Source organism: Lissotriton vulgaris, chromosome 1_1, assembly GCF_964263255.1.
Source record: "Lissotriton vulgaris chromosome 1_1, aLisVul1.2, whole genome shotgun sequence".
Taxonomy (NCBI): Eukaryota; Metazoa; Chordata; class Amphibia; order Caudata; family Salamandridae; genus Lissotriton; species Lissotriton vulgaris.
This window is the reverse complement of record NC_141685.1, coordinates 791,111,244-791,129,588: the sequence shown is the minus strand read 5'-3', so window position 1 is coordinate 791,129,588 and position 18,345 is coordinate 791,111,244. Positions and strand designations below refer to the sequence as shown.

The 18,345-nt window shown below is 45.3% G+C and overlaps 1 protein-coding gene across 1 annotated transcript in view; it reads left to right on the top strand.

Annotated features, from left to right (window-relative positions):
- Nucleotides 1–2,051: 2,051 nt before the first annotated feature.
- FAM20B (FAM20B glycosaminoglycan xylosylkinase) overlaps nt 2,052–18,345 on the top strand; it is a 172,082-nt gene continuing 155,788 nt past the window's right edge. The window contains exon 1 of the mRNA XM_086956370.1: nt 2,052–2,215. The gene's annotated coding sequence lies outside the window, so the exon portion shown is untranslated. The remainder of the gene's footprint in view (nt 2,216–18,345) is intronic.

Genomic DNA, 18,345 nt, shown 5'->3' with positions numbered 1-18,345 from the left:
TTCTTGGCGCACATAGCCTTGGCTGCAGCGCACAGAGACCTTACTCTGCCGCACACAGAGGAAAATAATTAGAGGGAACATTGCTAGTAAGTAGTTGATCCCTGATCAATTAATCAGTCAAATTTCTGAAATCACAATTGGCTGCCAGTACATTGCTAGTAAGTAGTTGATCCCTGATCAATTAATCAGTCAAATTTCTGAAATCACAATTGGCTGCCAGTACACACAATGAGGCTATGTACATGTCTATGGATTCAGTGGCAGATTGTTTCCTAGAAGAAAACCTCTGTCTCTTTACAACTAAATTTGGCGACTGATGAGAATATTTCTTTAATCTCTTAACTGCCTCCTCATACTTATCCAGCTCTATACCATCCTCAAGTGTATGCTCCTTTCATTTTTGGAGCCAAAAGAATCGACCACATCACACCCATGTTATCCACCTCTGCTGGCTTCACATCGAGGCAAGATCTATCTACAAGACTGCCTATATCACCCACAAAGCCTTGTATTCCTCCTCTACTCTCTACCTGGTGAATAAACTGAAACTCTCTGGAGGCTCTACACCATCACGTAATGCGGAAAATGTACTGCTCAAACCTCCCACTTTAAAGAAGGAAAGATTGATGGCCCAATCCTTTTCAGGCAACGCAGTGAGAATCTGGAACTCACTTCCGCCTCAGCTTCGGACCACCACCTCCTCTCAGGCCTTCAAAACGAACCTCAAGGTTCTCCTCCTTCAAAGACACTTCCAAATTTAATTTACGCTCTCTCTATTACCTGAAGGAAGACCTCCCATTACAGAAAATTCTATTCTCCATGACTATGGAAGTGCCTTCCCAGTGTGTTCTTGTGGTCTGAGTGTCTGCCATTTATTGCAGTATTATCCTACTTCTTGTGTTTGATACTCTTTCGTAACATGCACACGTCACTTTTCTCTTGTAACACTCTGTTTGCTACCTCTCACATTTTGTTTGCTTTAGATACCTGCACAAGTGCCACCATTGCCTACGTAACGATTGTTCTTGTGTTTGAGTGTCCTCCATTTATTGCAGTATTATACCGCTACTTGTACTTTGTATACCTTTGTCACCTGCACACGTCACTTTTTCCTCCTTTAATGCACCGTTTGCTACCTCTTGTTATATTGTTTGCTCACATTTGCCTCATGTAACTTAATGTTTACTGTTGTAATTTGTTCACTTGTAAGTTTCTCCTCATGTACCATTACTGTTCCTTTTGTGAAGCGCTCTGATACCTTCGGGTAAAGTCAGCGCTATATAATAATGCATAAATAAATAAACATACATATCCTGTCCCTTCAGGCCCAATGAGTGCTCAAGTAACAATCTCTTCCTATCAGGCTTGAATCTAAATCCTCAAAGAATTGTTTTAAACATACGAAACCACTCTTTCCAAGGAAAGGTGGGCTCCCCTGGATACTGTAAAAATGGTGGAGGAGGATTAATAGTCTTCCTAGCCACAGTAATAGAGGTTTAAATTTCAGCCCTCAGAGGAAAAACATATACATAGAAAAGCTCATCCAGTCGGTGCACAATATGCCGCGAACACGAATAATGATAATGAACTGTTGTACCAGTGTATCCGTCACCACACTGAGCCAGAATCATCCATCAAAGGAGTGCCTGTCACCGTAAAATACATCAGTAAAAGGCTGCACAAAAGTTGAAATGTAAGGCTGTTTTAGATATCAAGGCGGCAGCCTCTTTAATCCACATTAATTTTGCATTTTCAAGTCACCGTTTTGTTTTCTTATTGATCTGTGACACTGTGCCACAGATGAAGTTAGTTCGCATGGTCAGCGCTTGGAACTTCACACGGTCCGCGCTTGAAACTTTACACGGTCCGCGCAGTACCTCAATACCCGACACGAATCGGACTAGTGTTTATAAACCTCCAGGCACGTGCGATCTCCTAAACCAATGAAATCTTCGGAATCCTGAAAGCCCGCTGGACCAGTGCTAGACCGCTTCACACATTACGAGTCGTTCCCACTGCAAGAATGTGTTCAGCAATGGAATTGGCCAGTTTACGACCCGGAAGTACTGAGTTTACGGACAAATGTCATCAGTCTGTAAGCTCCAAAATGAACAACGTCAGTTAATCAGCGTTCTTAGACGGATATGTGTAAAAGTGGGTGACAGGTCAGCATCTTACATAGATGGTGAAAAGTGCAAGGTGGAAAGGATGCAAAGTAAGTAAGGAAAGGGTGCGTTGTATATTAGTTCCTATTTAATTACTGTCGCATGGTTGTATCGTAGCATAAACAGGATCTGCCACGTTGTCGTTGCCAAGGTGTACGTGGTAGTTTTATGAATAAGTCTTCTGTTCTCACCGTAATATGTTACTTGCATGTTAGCGGTTGGTGCGGTCACTGGTGTAATTGTTACTGCATTTTGATGATCTACTACGTTGTTGCACTGTGTTTTTTTACAACGAGAACACCATAAAGTATTAACTTTTTTTTGCTTCTTGAGTCCACCTCTGTCTGTCCTTTGGTATGGATTATTCAAATGCCAACATTTGGAGATGGGTCATGGGAGATTTTGAAAACAGTCAGGGGAATTAATTCTCTTACTCGAATTACATTAACGTGCGGGCAATTTTGGGTAGAAGACAGCCAAAACAAAACAGTTTTGTCATAGAAACCGAGAGTCACCCGTCTGACCTGTTGGCCTTTTCGAGATTCTTTCAATATAGACCGACTACATGCAGCCACAGATTCCCTTTAGAAAATAATTTATTGCTACTCATCAAAGTGCACTTTAAAAACGGACTTGTCCATGGACACATAACAGGTGTTACCTTATCAATGGTGCATTCTCTATCTACCTCGGCAGAATTAAAGTCGTAGTCTAACCCCCCAATTGAAACTGTAGCCCACAGAGTGCCCCGCATTTTTGCAGTGGGTACATCAACTTATCCAAAGCATCTTCCTTGGACTGGTAACGTGTGGACGGTAGGTAAGAGATCGTTTTTTGCCTCGTGTGTAAACTCTGGAGTAATCTCGCTGATATCGAGGTCTTTGACCTTCCACGTATCACGTACATTTTAGGTTGATGCATCATTCGTGTGCTATTTTCCCAGCTCAATCGTTTGTTGAGTTCAGCAAAGCAATTAAGTAAACTGTGTGACTGTGATGCAGAAATGTAACCTTTTTAACTGGTTGGAGAGGGTCCCATGCACTCTTTCTGAAATACTGTTTTAGTTGTTTAACACATTTTTTGCGATTTGGTATGGAATGCTGTCGGAATACAGCAATATAAGAGATGATTGAGCAGGGCCGGACTGGCGACCGGGCGTTTTGGTGTGCTGCCAAGCTGGGGGCTGATTTCGTTGATGGGGACCTGCATGTGTTTAAAACCAATCGTTTTGCTTTGTTTATTTAGAAGCACACAAAGGTCCCCATCAACGAAATCAGCCCCCACTGCAGTAAAATCAGCCCCTAGCTTGGCAGCTCACCAAAAGGCTCGGTAGCCAGTCCGGCCCTGTGGTTGAGGCTTTATAGACTAGAACATGTATAAGAAAACTGGCTTTTTTCACGTTCCCCCACACTTTTCACCCTCATTTGGACTACTAGCTGCTGGTTTTTCAACTGAGAATGCACTGAAGCCTGCTAACCAAGCCTCAGTGCCAGTTATCTAACCCTTTACAAATAGGCTATCCCCAATTGGCAAGTACTGACTTACTTATAAGTCCCTATTATATGGTACCAAGGGCATGTAAGGCAGATTGTCCACCCAGGTCTACAGCACTGATTGTTCCACCCCGTGTGTGACAAAGTACAAAATGGCTCCCAGCCTGCCACTGCAGACTGGAAAGGCAGTTGTCACGCAGCCAGTTCAACTTTGCCATTAGCACTAATGGCAAAGCCACCTCTTCCCTTTACAATGTATGTAAATCTCCCCTAAGGAAGGCCCTTATGAGCCCTATGGTATGGAGCTGTATATTATTAAGTAGGACATGTATTTTATGTATGTCTTAATAGCAACACTTCTAAATTGTCGGTTTGATGTGGAAAGGCTAGTAGCCCCATTGGCTAACATAGGGTTACTGGCTGACACCTCAGCCTGGCTACCTTCTGAATGGGATTACCTAGCTTGGTACTCTAAGGTATCAAATTATTCATAGCATCAAACCTGAACTGATGCCCAGATCTAATTAACGTCACTATTAAAGTAATGCAACTTTTAGGACTTTGCCCCTGTATGACATTGCTGGTCAAGTAGCCTTACACGGGCACTGGCCAACACACAGCTTTTTTTGCCAGCCTGGATATTCATGTGAATGGCTCCAAGGCTTAGGAACAATAGTAGCACGCTTCACAGAGAGGTGTCACCTCCCTCTTGTAGGATGCCACTCAGGGTGTTAGCCCAAAAAGCAAGCTTCAAAGGCAAAGCCGCCTTTGGGGGGCAGATGGCGTTCACACTACTGACTAGCTGCTCTTTGTTCAGATAGACAGGCCTGAGACAGCAACATAATGGGAAACCTAGTCCCCACATCAGTTTTCCTGTGTGCCTGCTACCCTCGGGTAGCCACACTTCTAGGATGGGATACTAAGCTCCTGACATCCAAGGAAAGGCCCGACATCTTGAGAGAGAAGGGAATAGTGCACTCTGGGATTGCTAGATGCCACAAATATTCGGAAAGAGGGACGGTGACTATGTAGCCCATTGGCGAGTGACCGTATGACTGCCCCCCCCCTCTCTCCTGGGGCATTTTCTGGGAATAAATAGGGCACCTCCTCGCACCCTCCACCTCCGATCACGTCGGAACTGGAACAAGGACTGAAGAAGGGTTGCCCTGCTGTCCACTGGACTATACAAAGAAAGGCTGCACCATCTGCTGGACTGTACCTGATGCACCTTGGGCTAGCAAAGTTAGGACTGTGCCTGTGTCTCCCAGGGATCGGGAATTCCTATCTCCCGACGCCCGAAACATCTAGATGTATTAGGAGGGCAAGAGGTTTTAATTTGTATTTTGTCCAAAGGACAAGTAGACAGTTTTATGGTAATCCAATACACAGCGATTCAACCCTGTAGGTCACAGCCAGTTAATAAGTTGCTCTGAGCAGTTTATTGGCAGTGAAAGGGTCAATGCAAAAGCTGGGGCCTGCACTTTAATTTCCCCAGAGCAGAAAAGAAAAATGATGAAGCAGAGCTCAAAGTTGGAGCCAGCTCCATAAGCTTGTGAGGCTTCTGCAGCTCCAGTACAATCAGAGCAATGGCATGTAAGAGGCTGCCTTATCTGCCTCTTGGCCCCTTGCTCTGATTTGAACTGTATGGCCCCTGCCTTGTATTCTTTGCTTCACTCCTGGGCCTCATAGGGTCCCAATATCCCTGCTCATCTTCAACTCACTTTGCTTTCCCTTCTCTTGTACCCCCTCCTTTGCACTTTGCCTTTCCTGTACACCTTATGTCATACCCTGTGCCTAAACCTGTTAACCCCACCACCCTTCCCCACCCTCTCTGACATTCCTGACCCGCTCCCCTTGGCCTCTCATATCTTACGTCATCGAAGGCTTACATTAAAGCTCATTAGTTTCCCCATGGGCTTTCATGCAGGCCTAAGGCTACCTCCAATTCTGTCCTTGCACAAGGCCTCTCATCTCACATTGTGCCTGCACCAGGGGCATTGGGAACACACCGCTGTAGCAACTACAGCAGCTGTGGAGTTTTTGATGGGCCTCTTCAGTCTACTGGTCCGCAGACAAAGGCCCATAATGGACTTGAAAGGGTGGGTGGGTGAGGGAAAGGGTGGATGAATTGATGCTTCTACTAATAAGTGAAAGGGCGGATGTACAGATGCATAGATGAATACGTGCAAGCGTGGATGATATATGCATAAATTAATGATTGAAAGGGTGAATGGATTGATGCATGTATAAATAAGTGAAATGGTGGATGTATAAATGCATGGATGAATATGTGCAAGAGTGGATGATAGATGCATACATTTGAGTGAAAGGGTGAATGGATAGATGCATGTATGAATAAGTGAAAGGGTGGATGTATAAATGCATGGATGAATATGTGCAAGAGTGGATGATAGATGCATAAATGAATGAGTGAAAGGGTGAATGGATAGATGCATGGATGAATGAGTGAAAGGCTGGATGGATGGATGAATGAGTGGAGTGAAAGGGTGGATGTTTAGATGCATGAATGAGTGAAAGGGTGGATGGATAGGTGCATCGATGAATGAGTGGATGGATAGGTCCATGGATGGATAGATGCATGTATGAATAAGTGAAAGGGTGGATGGATAGATGCATGGATGAATGAGTGGCTGGATGGAAGGATGGATGTGTGAAAGAATGGTAGGATAAGTGCAAGGGTGAAAAAAGGGATGGGAGAGTGGATGGATAGGTTGAAAGAGGATTGATGAGTGAAAGGATGGATGGCTCTTTGAAAGGGTGGATTAAAGGGTGACAGAGTAGATGAATAGATGGCTGAGTGGGTGGGGAATGGATGGATGGGTGGGTGGCTGGGTGGAAGGGTTGATGGGTGGGTGGGTGGACAGTTAAGTGTAAAGGTGGATGGAGGGATTAATGAAAGGGTTGATGGATATATGAGCGAAATAAAAGATGGATGGGTGAAAGGGTGGATGGATGAGCGAAAGCATAAATGGAGGAAGTGAAAGGGTAGGTGGATAGATGAGTGAAAAGGAGGATTGATGGGGTGGATGGATGAGTGAAAGGATGGATAGAGGGATGAGTGAAAGGGTGGATGAATAGGCCTGAAAAGGAGGATGTGTGGGTGAAAGGATGGATGGATGGATGAGCAAAAGGATGGATGAGTGAAAGGAAGGCGGGATGGATCAGTTGGATCGATAGGTTAGGAGATGGCAGGGTAGGTTTGAACAGGGGCTTCGTGAAAGCCACGCTTTAGCAGCTGCAGTAGAGGTGAAACTCTTGATGGGCCTCTTCTGTCTGCAGCTCGGCAGACAAAGACTCGTAATTAATGTGAAAGGATGTGTGGGTGAAAGTATGAGTGAGTGGAAGTGTAACTGGCTAGATGGATGGATGGATGTATGAATGAGTGACCAGGATGGTTGAGTGATGGGGATGGTAGATGGACAAAGGATGTTATAAAGAAGGAAAGGGTGTATGAGTGGATGGGTTACAGGGTGTAAGGATTAGAGAGTGAAAGGATGGATGAGTGTAATGGATAAATGGATGGATGAGTGGAAGGATGGATTGATGGATGGGTAGAAGAGTGGGTGAATAGATGAGTGAAAGGGAGGGTGGATAGATGGAGTGAAAGGGAGGGTGTATGGATGAGCGTACGGATGGATGGATGGTTCGTTGTAATGGATAGGTTTGGAGATAGATGGGTAGGTTTGGATATGGATGAGCGGATGGACTGACGGATGGACTGACGGATGAACAGATGGATGAACAGATGGATGAACAGATGGATGAACAGATGGATGAACAGATGGACGAACAGATGGACGAACAGATGGACGAACAGATTGGTGAAAGGCTAATGGATAAAAGAATGAATGGGTACCAATGTAAATGTGAAATGCTAGATATCTGGGTGAAAGGATGAATGGATAGATGCTTAGATGGAAGAGACAAGAGAGCTATTCTGGAGAGGGTTCCAATTACTTTTTTCACTTGCTTGGGTTGAACTTTGGATCAACGTGGGGGGTATTTTAATTTTTTGGTTACTCACTTGGCCTACACTATGCTCCTTTCTCTACCTGGGGATGATCAGGTAGGCGTGGTGGTGTTTGCCAGCGCGTTCTTACTAGACAGCTAGTATTTGGTCTCATAAAGGCCACAATGCCATAGAAATTCCTGGTGTTATGTAGTACAAGGGATACCCAAAGGAGCAATAAGTGAGGGACCTTGGGTGCATATATTATTTCAAGGAACAGTGGTCCCTAACTGGTGCAAAATAATAAAGATTCATATAGATCAAAATTGAAATCCATATAGCCTGTCCAGCCGGACAAGGTTTAATAACATGAATGTAGGTTTAGTCAATAGATTCAGTACAATATCAAAAGTGGGACACAACCTGTGTCCTACTACTGTACAGAGACATTTGTGACATACATAGACAAGTGAGGCAAGCATAGGCAGTCCGCATATATTCCAGGATTTGCAGACAGATATTTACAGAAAGTACACTGTTGTGATTTAGCAAATAATAAAATCAAATCATCCAGTGTAAGGTGTCGACGGCGTTTCGATCCCCATGGACAAGTACATATTTCATTAAATTCCACACCCCTGGTCTCCTGATTTGGGGAAAAGTTGTCTCCTAGAACAAAGAAGTGACTCCAACGGTCAGTTGACTGGCCTCTGGAACAGCACCAGGGACATTAAAGCTTTAGCCCAAACTGTTAAGTTGCTAGCCACTGCAGAAGATTTGCTTTTAGCTGCCGTTGGGCTCCCAGAGACCGATCTTTGATGAGCAAAAGTTGCACCAGAGTCAGCTGGACTCTGGAGTTTCATCAGAATCCAAATTGGTCGCCCAAGAGTGACACTAATCCCCACTAAAAGATTTTGCTGTGACTGATGTGTACTGAGTCTGGTAGTCCAGCCACAGCTGGCCTTCTACAATCTCGAAGACGACTTAGTGGGAACCCAGCCTCTGTGGCCTAAGTCGCCCCACTCAATCTGTTGACAGAGAAATCGCCACAAAGACTCCCCTTGACGGCACAGCAACCGGAGCATCATTGAGCATGCTTTTATCTTGTATACCCGGCATCAGGACCACTCCATTAATGCCTATTGCGGTCGAGTTGTGAAGATTTGAACTGGAATAGAAAATGTTCTGGTGGCCAAGTAACTGTCCCAATCTACCCAATTGCCCTCTCCAGACCTTCTCCCGGTCAGATTTGGTCCCCAAGCCAGGCCAGAGTAGCCAAACTAACATTTACAACGTTTTTAAAAGTTTGCAAGACTTTAAATAGATCAATGCTTGTTTGCGGTTGAATTAAAAAGTGCTAAAACCTTTAAAATGTGTTTCTCCAGAACCCTCTAGTGGATTTTGCTTATCAAGTACTCTAAAAATTCCTAAATTATGTGAAGTATATTTTTAGGTCTCGCGACCTGCGTTGCACTGCGAAGCAGTGCTTTGCAGCGCGAGGCATTTGTAATCGAAAAACTGGGTTTTAGCACTGACCTAGGAATCGCACACGCTCGTGTGTGTGCAATTCCTTTTGTGCTACCCCATTGGCCTTTGCGTGCGTCTTTTTATAAAAGACTGCACGCAATTGGCTAAAGGCGGATGCGTTGCTCCGACCATGGCATATTGGTGTCTATTACGCGCCTGGTGCGCATAATAGACACCAATAGGCCGTCACGTGGTTTCTATTAGCGTGCCCACGCACGGGCGCGATAATAGAAACACATGGCTTGCAGTGGCGCGCGCTCGCTTTTCTTTATTTTTGGATCCATTTCAAACGGAAGCAACAAAAGTCGTTTCTTTTCCTTGTGAAACGGAGGGCTGCATATCTCGTGTTTTGCAAAAAGGCACACGTTCTTGTTTACTATAGCAATCACAGAGGTAATTTGAGTTATAAACAGCCCGCTGACAAAAGCATCAGCTGACTCACCGAGCTGATGGCATCCCCGAGGCGGATGCGATATCAACAGATGAATGCACGCCAGCTCGGTGGTGATTTCATGACTGGTAATTAAATATATAATGCGTAACGCATGCTGCTCATTAAAGCGAAGGATTGGCAGTCAGTTCAGCTACTCAATGGATTTTGCTGGGCGCTTACACATGGGGACAGCAGGATGCGGGTAGATGGTGTGCCCTGCAAACAAGAAGTGACTCTATTCTAAGCACCGTTTTTTCCCTAGTTATTTATGTTTTAATTCTGTCATCTAGCACGCCCTGGCATTTTGAAGCGGTTCCCATTTTGATTAATTGTTTTAAAATAAAGGTGGTGACTCAGCGTTTGTAGCTGGAGCACTGCTCCCGGTAATTGGTGCCTGGCTAGTCGTGGCAAGACTCGTGCGTCCCCACCCGGTAGTGAGCCTGTGCATGTGCGCACCGCTCTACTTCCCTGTGGCTTGAGCCAGGACGGTACGGCATTGCCTGCTAGAGGTTCGTGGTTCATCCTGTCCACTGAGCCTCTCCGAGTGGGGAAAGCCTGGGGGGTTCACTTTTTTCCTGGGTCTCGTTTCATGGTTTTGCAGTCTAAGCTTATTGGATTTGGGGGGTTCGTGTCTTGAGAGGTCCAGCTGCGTGCGCAGGCCTGTTGATGTCTCGCGCGCCTCTCTACCACAGGAGTCCTGACGGGAGAATCACCTGGGTGTGTATAGCCGCTCCTGCGCTGCAGACCTGTGTTTATTTTGTGAAGTTCTCATTCATTTTTACTTGTCGGCCTGCTGCTTTGCAGATTTTTGCTGTGTAGTGATTAAGCTAGTAAAACAGTCTGCTTCCAAATAATTGTGTGATGTGATAAGTTATAAATGCATAAACCTCAGCTTAAACTTTACAGAAACACAGTCACTGGATGATGTTATCAGTGATGGCATTTGAGATGTCATCAGTGATGTCACTGACCATGTCATGAATGATGTAATATGTGACATCATCAGCAGTGCATTGTGGGGCGCGAGTTATAGTTGGCTGAACTAACTATAATGGGGGAATTTCTATGGTTTTGTACGAGTGAAATGTCCAACTAACTATAACGTCCCTGAAACCTATGGTTTTTTTCAGTGAATTTCAAAGGTTTTTTAAATGCTAATTTCTAATTATAACGTCCCTGAAACCTATGTTTTTTTCAGTGAATTTTGAAGGTTTTTTTTAAATGCTAATTTCTAACTATAACGTACCTGAAACCTATGTTTTTTTCAGTGAATTTCTCAAGTTTTTTAAATGCTAATTTCTAACTAGGCCTACAAAGTTAGGACGTGAAGAAAGAGGAAGAAAAGTGCAGAAAGAAGCAAGACAAATCCAGAAAGAGGTTACAGAAGTCCAAAAGGACAAAGAAAAGTGCAGGAAGAACCAACAGAAGAGCAGAAAGTCCTCCTGTGCCCCCAACTTTTTAATGACGGGTACTGGTGGTAACTGACTCTGACTAACCAGGACCGGAGCCAGTGCTATGCTAGAAGACACTTAGAATACAGTGAAAACACCTACATACACTAGGGAACACAATGCGTTGTGGTACCCCTGTGATTAGCATGACCTCCTCTGTATTTGCCATGAGTTAGTACCTGGGTCATTGCATGAGTACATGGGTACTGAGTGGATGATTAGAGTACTGCAAGGAGAGTGCATGGTGAATTTATAAGAGCTTGGGTTTTGGCTGAGTGATTGGATAAGTACATGGTGCTGGATGGGTGATTTGAGGAGTGCATTGGTAGCAGCAGAGGGATTTCTGGAGTGCATGGGTACAACCTGGGTAATTGTAGGAGTGAATCAGTACTGTGTAGGTGGTTTGAGATCTGCATGGGAAGTGCACAGGAGATTGTAGCAGTGCATGTGTTCGTGCCTGGGTCATTCCAGGAGTACATCGGTACTGACTGGAAGATTAGAGTACTGCAAGGAGGGTGCATTGTGAATTTATAAGTGCTTGGGTTTTGGTGGAGTGATTGGATAAGTACATGGTGCTGGCTGGGTTATTGGATGAGTGCATGGGTAGTGACAGGGCAATGGCTGGACTGCATGTGTACTGCTCAGGGTATTGTAGCAGTGCATGAGTTAATGCATGGGTCATTGCATGAGTACATGGGTACTGAGTGGATGATTAGAGTACTGCAAGAAGAGTGCCTGGGTTTTGGCGGAGGGATTGCATAAGTACACACATGTCACATCAGGCCCCGCCCTCTCCCTTCACCACTGTGGAAATGTGCCCCCTGGCGGGTTTTAAGTTGGGGGGATTAATTCCCCTTAAATCCTGAGGGTCCCTTGGGGCCAACTAGCCCACCAGGTACCTCCAGTAAGTGCCGCAGAGCTGCGTTGCAGAGAGGTGGTCCAAGGCCACGCCCCTTTTTACACCTCTCTGCAACGCAACTCTGTGGCGCTTACTGGACGTACCTGGTGGACTAGTTGTCCCCAGGGACCCTCAGGACTCAAGGGGACGTAATCCCCAACTTGAAACACACCACATGGCGCGTTTTCACATTTGTCACAGGCCCCTACCCCTCCCTTCACCACTGTGGAAACGCGCCCTCTGGAGCGGGCTAGTTCGCCCCAGGTACCTCCTGGACACCCCAGGACAATGCAGGAGCCAGCCCTGGGGGGGTGGCGGTCCCCAGGGCCATCAAGGGCTCCAGGAGGGGGCCGCTTGGCCCCCCTCCCGGTCCCCAGGGCCATCAAGCGCTCCAGGAGAGGGCCGCTTGGCACACTCTCATTGTTTCAAAGCCTTAGGGGTCGCGGTCCCCGCGGCTCGGGGGGAGCCTTGGAGTCCAACCAACACATTAAAAAAGAAGCACCGGGGGTGGAGGTCCCTGGGGCAGGTGGGGGGGGCTGTATGCCCCCGCAAATACATTATAAAAGCCCCAGGTGGTGGCGGTCCTGGGGCGTGGGGGGGGCCTTGGAGGCACCTCACACATTAAAAAAGAAGCCCCTGGGGTGGCGGTCCCCGGGGCTGCGGGGGCCCCCAAGGGCCCGCATATATTTAGCTCCCGGGACCTGGCCCACCCTGGGGCCTCATTTAAATGAAGCGGGGAAGGCCACACTCCTTTTTTTTCCATCAGGATTTGCGCACCCTGCAGGAATTTGGCCGATTGTTGTTTTTTTTAAAATGCTTTTTCTGGCCCTGGCGGTTTTAGATGGTCAGGGTTTTTCCTACCCTGCCCCCTTTCCTTTTTTTCACCTTTGTTTTTCTGTTTTCTTGTGACTCGGTTCTACAGCCATCTACAAGATGGCTGCCAACACTTCCTAGTTTGGAGTGTTGGCTGCCAATTAGGATGAAGCTCGTGGTCGGGAGGGTCCGCGGATCCACCGTGCCTCTAGATATCGATATTTTTCTTTTTTCAATTTCTCAGCAACTACTAAACGGATTTACACAATTTTGAAAAAGGTCGCTTTCTGAGCCAAGCAGTACCTTTTTGCCAACTTTGGTGTAATTCCGTTCAGCAGTTCGGCTGTAGCCTTGGCTAAAGTTTCCTATGGGGAAATAGATTTTTTGATTCTTTATTTTATGAATTTCTCAGCAACACCTGAACGGATTTACACAATTTTAAAACAAGCATTTGCATAGCCAATAGGTCTCACTTTTGGGGCCTTATAAGCATTTAGTTATGCAGCACAATTTCCTTGGTGCAACAACATCAACCGTTGCATGGATAAACACTTATAAGGTCCGAAAGGCGAGACCTATTGGCTATGCCAATACTTGTTTAGATTGGCGAGGGTTCAGCAGCTTCCCATACAATAAAGTTTAGAGAAAAACATGACAAAACAAGACTTTCCAAAAGGCTGGCAGCCAGCACCAGACCTATTTGCTTTGCCAATGCTTGTTCTTCTCTGCAGTATAACCAGCATGTCAGAAAATTACTAGTTACTTTGATGGTAATGTCACACTCCAGATAATTTTCACAAATGTGTTCAGATGATAAAGCCTTGACCAGCATTAGAAATGTTACCGCCACTCACTTCTTATTTTTTACAGGAGCCTCCCAAATATAGTGTAAATGCCTGCTAGTACTGGTAATGTGGGCCCATCAATTTCTGCATAGTTACTGTCCAGTCTCTAAATTGGTGGTAAACGTAATTTCCAGAACCTGTTTATGTCATGGGATATAGAAAATTACAAATGGCAATTTTGTGAAATCCGGAATCAAAGCGTGCAATTTCAAATTCCCCTAGAACCTGGGCTATTTATGGATTTAGATGTGCCTATTACAGCACAGAGCAGCATTGCCTTACATTCTTTTGTCATTTTCAAATTCTGTTTTTATTATACTTAAGTTCTTTAAAGGATCACCGATTTAACTCCTTGTGAAAGAGCAATACTTGTTGCTGCAGCTATACAGATCTGACCGAGAAGAAAGGAACTTTTCTGACTAACAATTATAACTTCAGCAATTAGTCATGATTTACTCAATACAAGTATTGCACTGTTCACTCTCACATGTCAAAAACCGCCCACTAAATGTCAAACTCGGCTACATGATTTTAAACCACCTGAGTGCTGGAAAGTCTCCTGCCGATGGGATAATGGGCAGGTTGGTTAATCTACACGTCTAACAGTAACATTGCGAGAATATTTTAAGATCTGTTAGAGTGAAGCGGATCTTGTTCCTGTTATCCTCCAAGTGCTTCCACTGACTTGGATGACCGCTGTTAGCAGTGATGACTAGCTTTATGGTTTCTCTGTGTGCCTGCTGTATAAAAATGTGCCCTAAGTTAATGCAAGGTACGCAATCACAACAATTATGGAGGTACATGCTGTTAAAAACTATAATAATGCCCAAGAGGTGGCTTATGTCATGAGGAGAAAGAGTGCTGCAAACCTAATGTTCAGGCATTTTCTGAAGTATCTGATAATACATGCGATGTTCTTAATTTTTTGTTGTTGTTTTAATGCCTGCTTTGTATGTCCTGTGCACCATAGCATTAGTGAGTACTTAAAAGATAATGAATATTATTGTTATCACAATACATTTCAGCATGCCATACCACTACAAAATACCTATGTAAAATCTAGGGTATAACCAGCCTTTCCTGTAGTGTTGGAGAGCACATCACTTGACCCTTGATGTTGCCCTAGGAGTTAATGTCTATGATGGCAGAGGCAACCAATGAAACCGGGCTAAAAAGTTCCTCAGAATAAAATCACTGGTTATAGGCAAAGAAATGTAACGAAGCGTCATTACCATATAGTTGCATATTGAGATTCTGAACTAAAATTAGATGGTGCTACTAGGCAGGCTTGCAAGCTGGAAATAGGTTCCACAAAAAAAAAAACTTTTATAAAACACCATCCACTCTTTGGCAAGTTTGAACTGCCTTACAAAAAAGCTATATTTTCGAGCTTACTATCAAGCACCTCCTCCTTTGTGAGAAGGTGTCAAGGGGTCGACACTACAAATCCGATGCAACGCAGTGTGAAGATGAGTCCTTTGTTTGGGAGCTGCCTCCGCCCTTCTGAGGGGAACCCCCTGTCCATGCTGTCTGTGACTCGCTGGGCAACAATGCACATTATTTGCTGATGTAATGTGTACGCATGACGTCGGCAAAGAATCCGCATTGGATGAGAAAACGCTGAGTACAGGATGAACCGTTCCCTATTGGCGCTTTCTGTTGTATTTAAAAAAAATATCAAAGGGCCGCCTGACCCATCTAATAGGGCCTTTCAGTGAATTATGTCACCAGACATCAGCAAACAAAAGTAACTTCTGGAATGTAAAACCCCAGCTCCATAGAGTCAAAGAAGTGCTGATTCAACCCCCCCTCCCCCTCCCCAGCAACCCAGTATGCCAGCATTACTTGTGGTGCGGTTTAGTTTAACTTACGCTGGTGAAAACAACAGGAAGAGACATGTGCTCTGCCTTGTCTGGTATAAATTTACTTGACTGTGAACAATAAGAGCGTAGTTGCCTTCATGTTTTGGCCCTTGCCTCATTTGTATTAACATGACCTTCAATTATCAATATGGGCAATTAATTGTACTCGTAGTGCGGATGAGCATACTCGCTCCACGCACACCATTATGCCTCTCTTGCCTGACACATTAAAAGTTTCTAGCAAGGGTAACTTAGTGTAACTAGAGCGCGCGTGAGAACTAGCTCTATGTTAACTAGTATGTCCCTCCCGTTTTACGTCCCCTTAGTTATCAGAACGGCCAATTATCTGCACACTGAGCACGGATTATTCTGTTTCTCTAAGCATGCCACGTTCTCAATGACATCCACATGTGACAAGTAGATCCGTGTTACCTGGTGCCTGGGATCCATTGCCACCGAGAGGGAGCAGCGGAGGACGGAGCTGTGGTCGCCAGGAAGAAACAGTGAGGAGCAAAGGAACATGCTGCGGAATCGCCAGGAGGAAAAGCGAGGTCAGCTGCTCCAAGCTGGGAGCCGTCATCGGGAGGCCTGCTTAGATCGAGGAGCGGCTGGGGCTATAACTGGTGGGATCCGGTCATCGGCGAGGAGTGCGGCTGCCTTAGAGGTGTTTCCAAGTCCTGCATGGCATTGATACCAAGCCTGCGGGTGGTTTGCAGGCGTGAGATGGTGCCAGCAACGTCAGCAGGAGCGGAACAGTGGTTCAGCCTCCCCGACAGCCCGGGAAGTCTGCTGCTCACCAGGAAGCCACAAGGGAGGCGGGCGCCTGTTACAGCACGGAAACAGCTGAGGAGCGAGCCACAGGAGGTAGGTACGCGAGGCTCTAATGTATCCTTGTGTAGCATACCCCGCCATTGTTGCCAAATCGAATGTGGGGTATTTAGGAAACAAACAAAAGCACGCAGACAGGGATACTAACTTGCGATCATGGCCCATATAAATGTAGGAGTACCCAGCAGTTTTGATACTAAGATGAGTTGGTTGTCAGGGCGCTTGAAAAGGATTAAGGGGACAGGTTGAGAAAAAAGATCATGTGATGCCTGGACGCATTTTCTGCTTGGGTTGGTAAATAAAAAAACAAGCATTGGCCGCGCGGCCGTGAAAGTGACACGGCCTCACGGCCCGTGAAAGTGATCGCGATCAAGTGTGCAGGAGGAAAGACACTTGGCGGCTGCGCGCGTGCACGCTCATGTGCACGCAAGCTTAAGGCCACGAAAAGCCTGTGGCAGCACTTTGAAAACCCACACACTAAATGTCTCGGCTAGACCAGCCCATGCGCTGGATCAGGCGATACCTAAAAAAGTCGCTTTCTGAACCAAGGCTACCTTTTTGCAAAATTGGGTGTAATTCCGTTCAGCAGTTCGGGCTGTAGCTTTTGCTAAAGTTTCCTATGTAAATTAACATGGAGAAAACACTTTTTGGGACCCCCCCTGTTTTTCTCAGCCCCCACTCGACGAATCACCCCCACAGTCTCAGGATAGGAGCTGACCTGGATAGACTTTTTGTTGGGAGAATGTCGCGAAGATTCGTCAAACGATGCCAAAGTTATCAGCAAATAAAAAAATGCTTTTCCTATGGAAACTAGGTTCTAACTGTAACTACCTCCTGGGGACTGCCAGTAGGTAATATATACATGTTAGATGTGTTTCTTTTTCTGTACAGAATTGCAATGTTATGACTGACTGATGGCTGACTTGTGGGAAGGTTTATGCTCAATATAGTAGGACTCAGCTGGTTATGGTGACCAGCCAATGATAAAGTATACCCCTGCTTGTTTATTTGGGGAAAATAAATCTGCCCAGTGCCATAGCTGTAATTTGTTTACTGTGAAGAGTTGTGACCAAGGCAGTAGGCATCACTTATTTATTGCAGAAAAGCATGTGTTAAAGGCAATAGTCCTTTTAGGGTGGTTTGTTGTTATAGTGTGGCGAAACCTGTCCACAGGTATTTGTTGCATGCAATCTCACAGATATTTGTGTTGGTTACCGCCTCTGACAAACCCTCACGGTTGAATATTTGCACAGTGAAAATCCTTGTTAGGGCTACTTGAACTTTGAAGACTAGGTTTAATTTAATAGAGTAATGGCACAATTAGTGTGGTCATTGTTTCTTCCAGATATAAAACTATTTGTTTGGGATAAGTAGCAGGAGTGTTCTGTCATATAGGATTCATACCAGCAGTGTAGCAGTCCTGTGGAAGTGGCACCTTAAGATTGACTTTTGTAGCTAAAGTTGTTTAACAACCATAAACTTGTTTCACCTTGGTTGATGCTTCTCAGAGTGATTTTAATTCCAGTATGTCACTTGATTAGGGAAAATGTCTCGGGAGCAAAAAATTACTGTACCTGGAAACATTGAGATTGAAAATGCACAAGCACACCCTAATTTACTGGTTCATCAACAAAACTATGGCTGATTTAAGAACTCACCCCACTTTTCTATTACACAAGAAGCAATGAACATTTAATTTGTGACATGTCATTGAATTAAGCACTCACGTTGAATGTTCCCTAACTAACAGTAACTCCTTATGCTTTACTTCTTGTTTTTTAGGTCTCGCCTACGCAGCGCGCATGCGCTGCTTAGGAAAGAGACCTTTAGCCATCGATTCACTTTGGCTGCCAAAAACGTGCACGCATTGCATTGCCCTTAATGGCAACGCGTGCACGTTTGGCAATTCCCTTGTGGGAGCGAGCTATGACATTTGGTTCCTGCTCGCTACCGCAAGGTAATCCGGCGCAGGTCGCCTCCTCTCTTCTCCTCCCCCTGCTGCCTCGTCAGCTGGAGGCACATGCTTGTATTTTTTGGATCCATTTACAGGGAAGCAACTA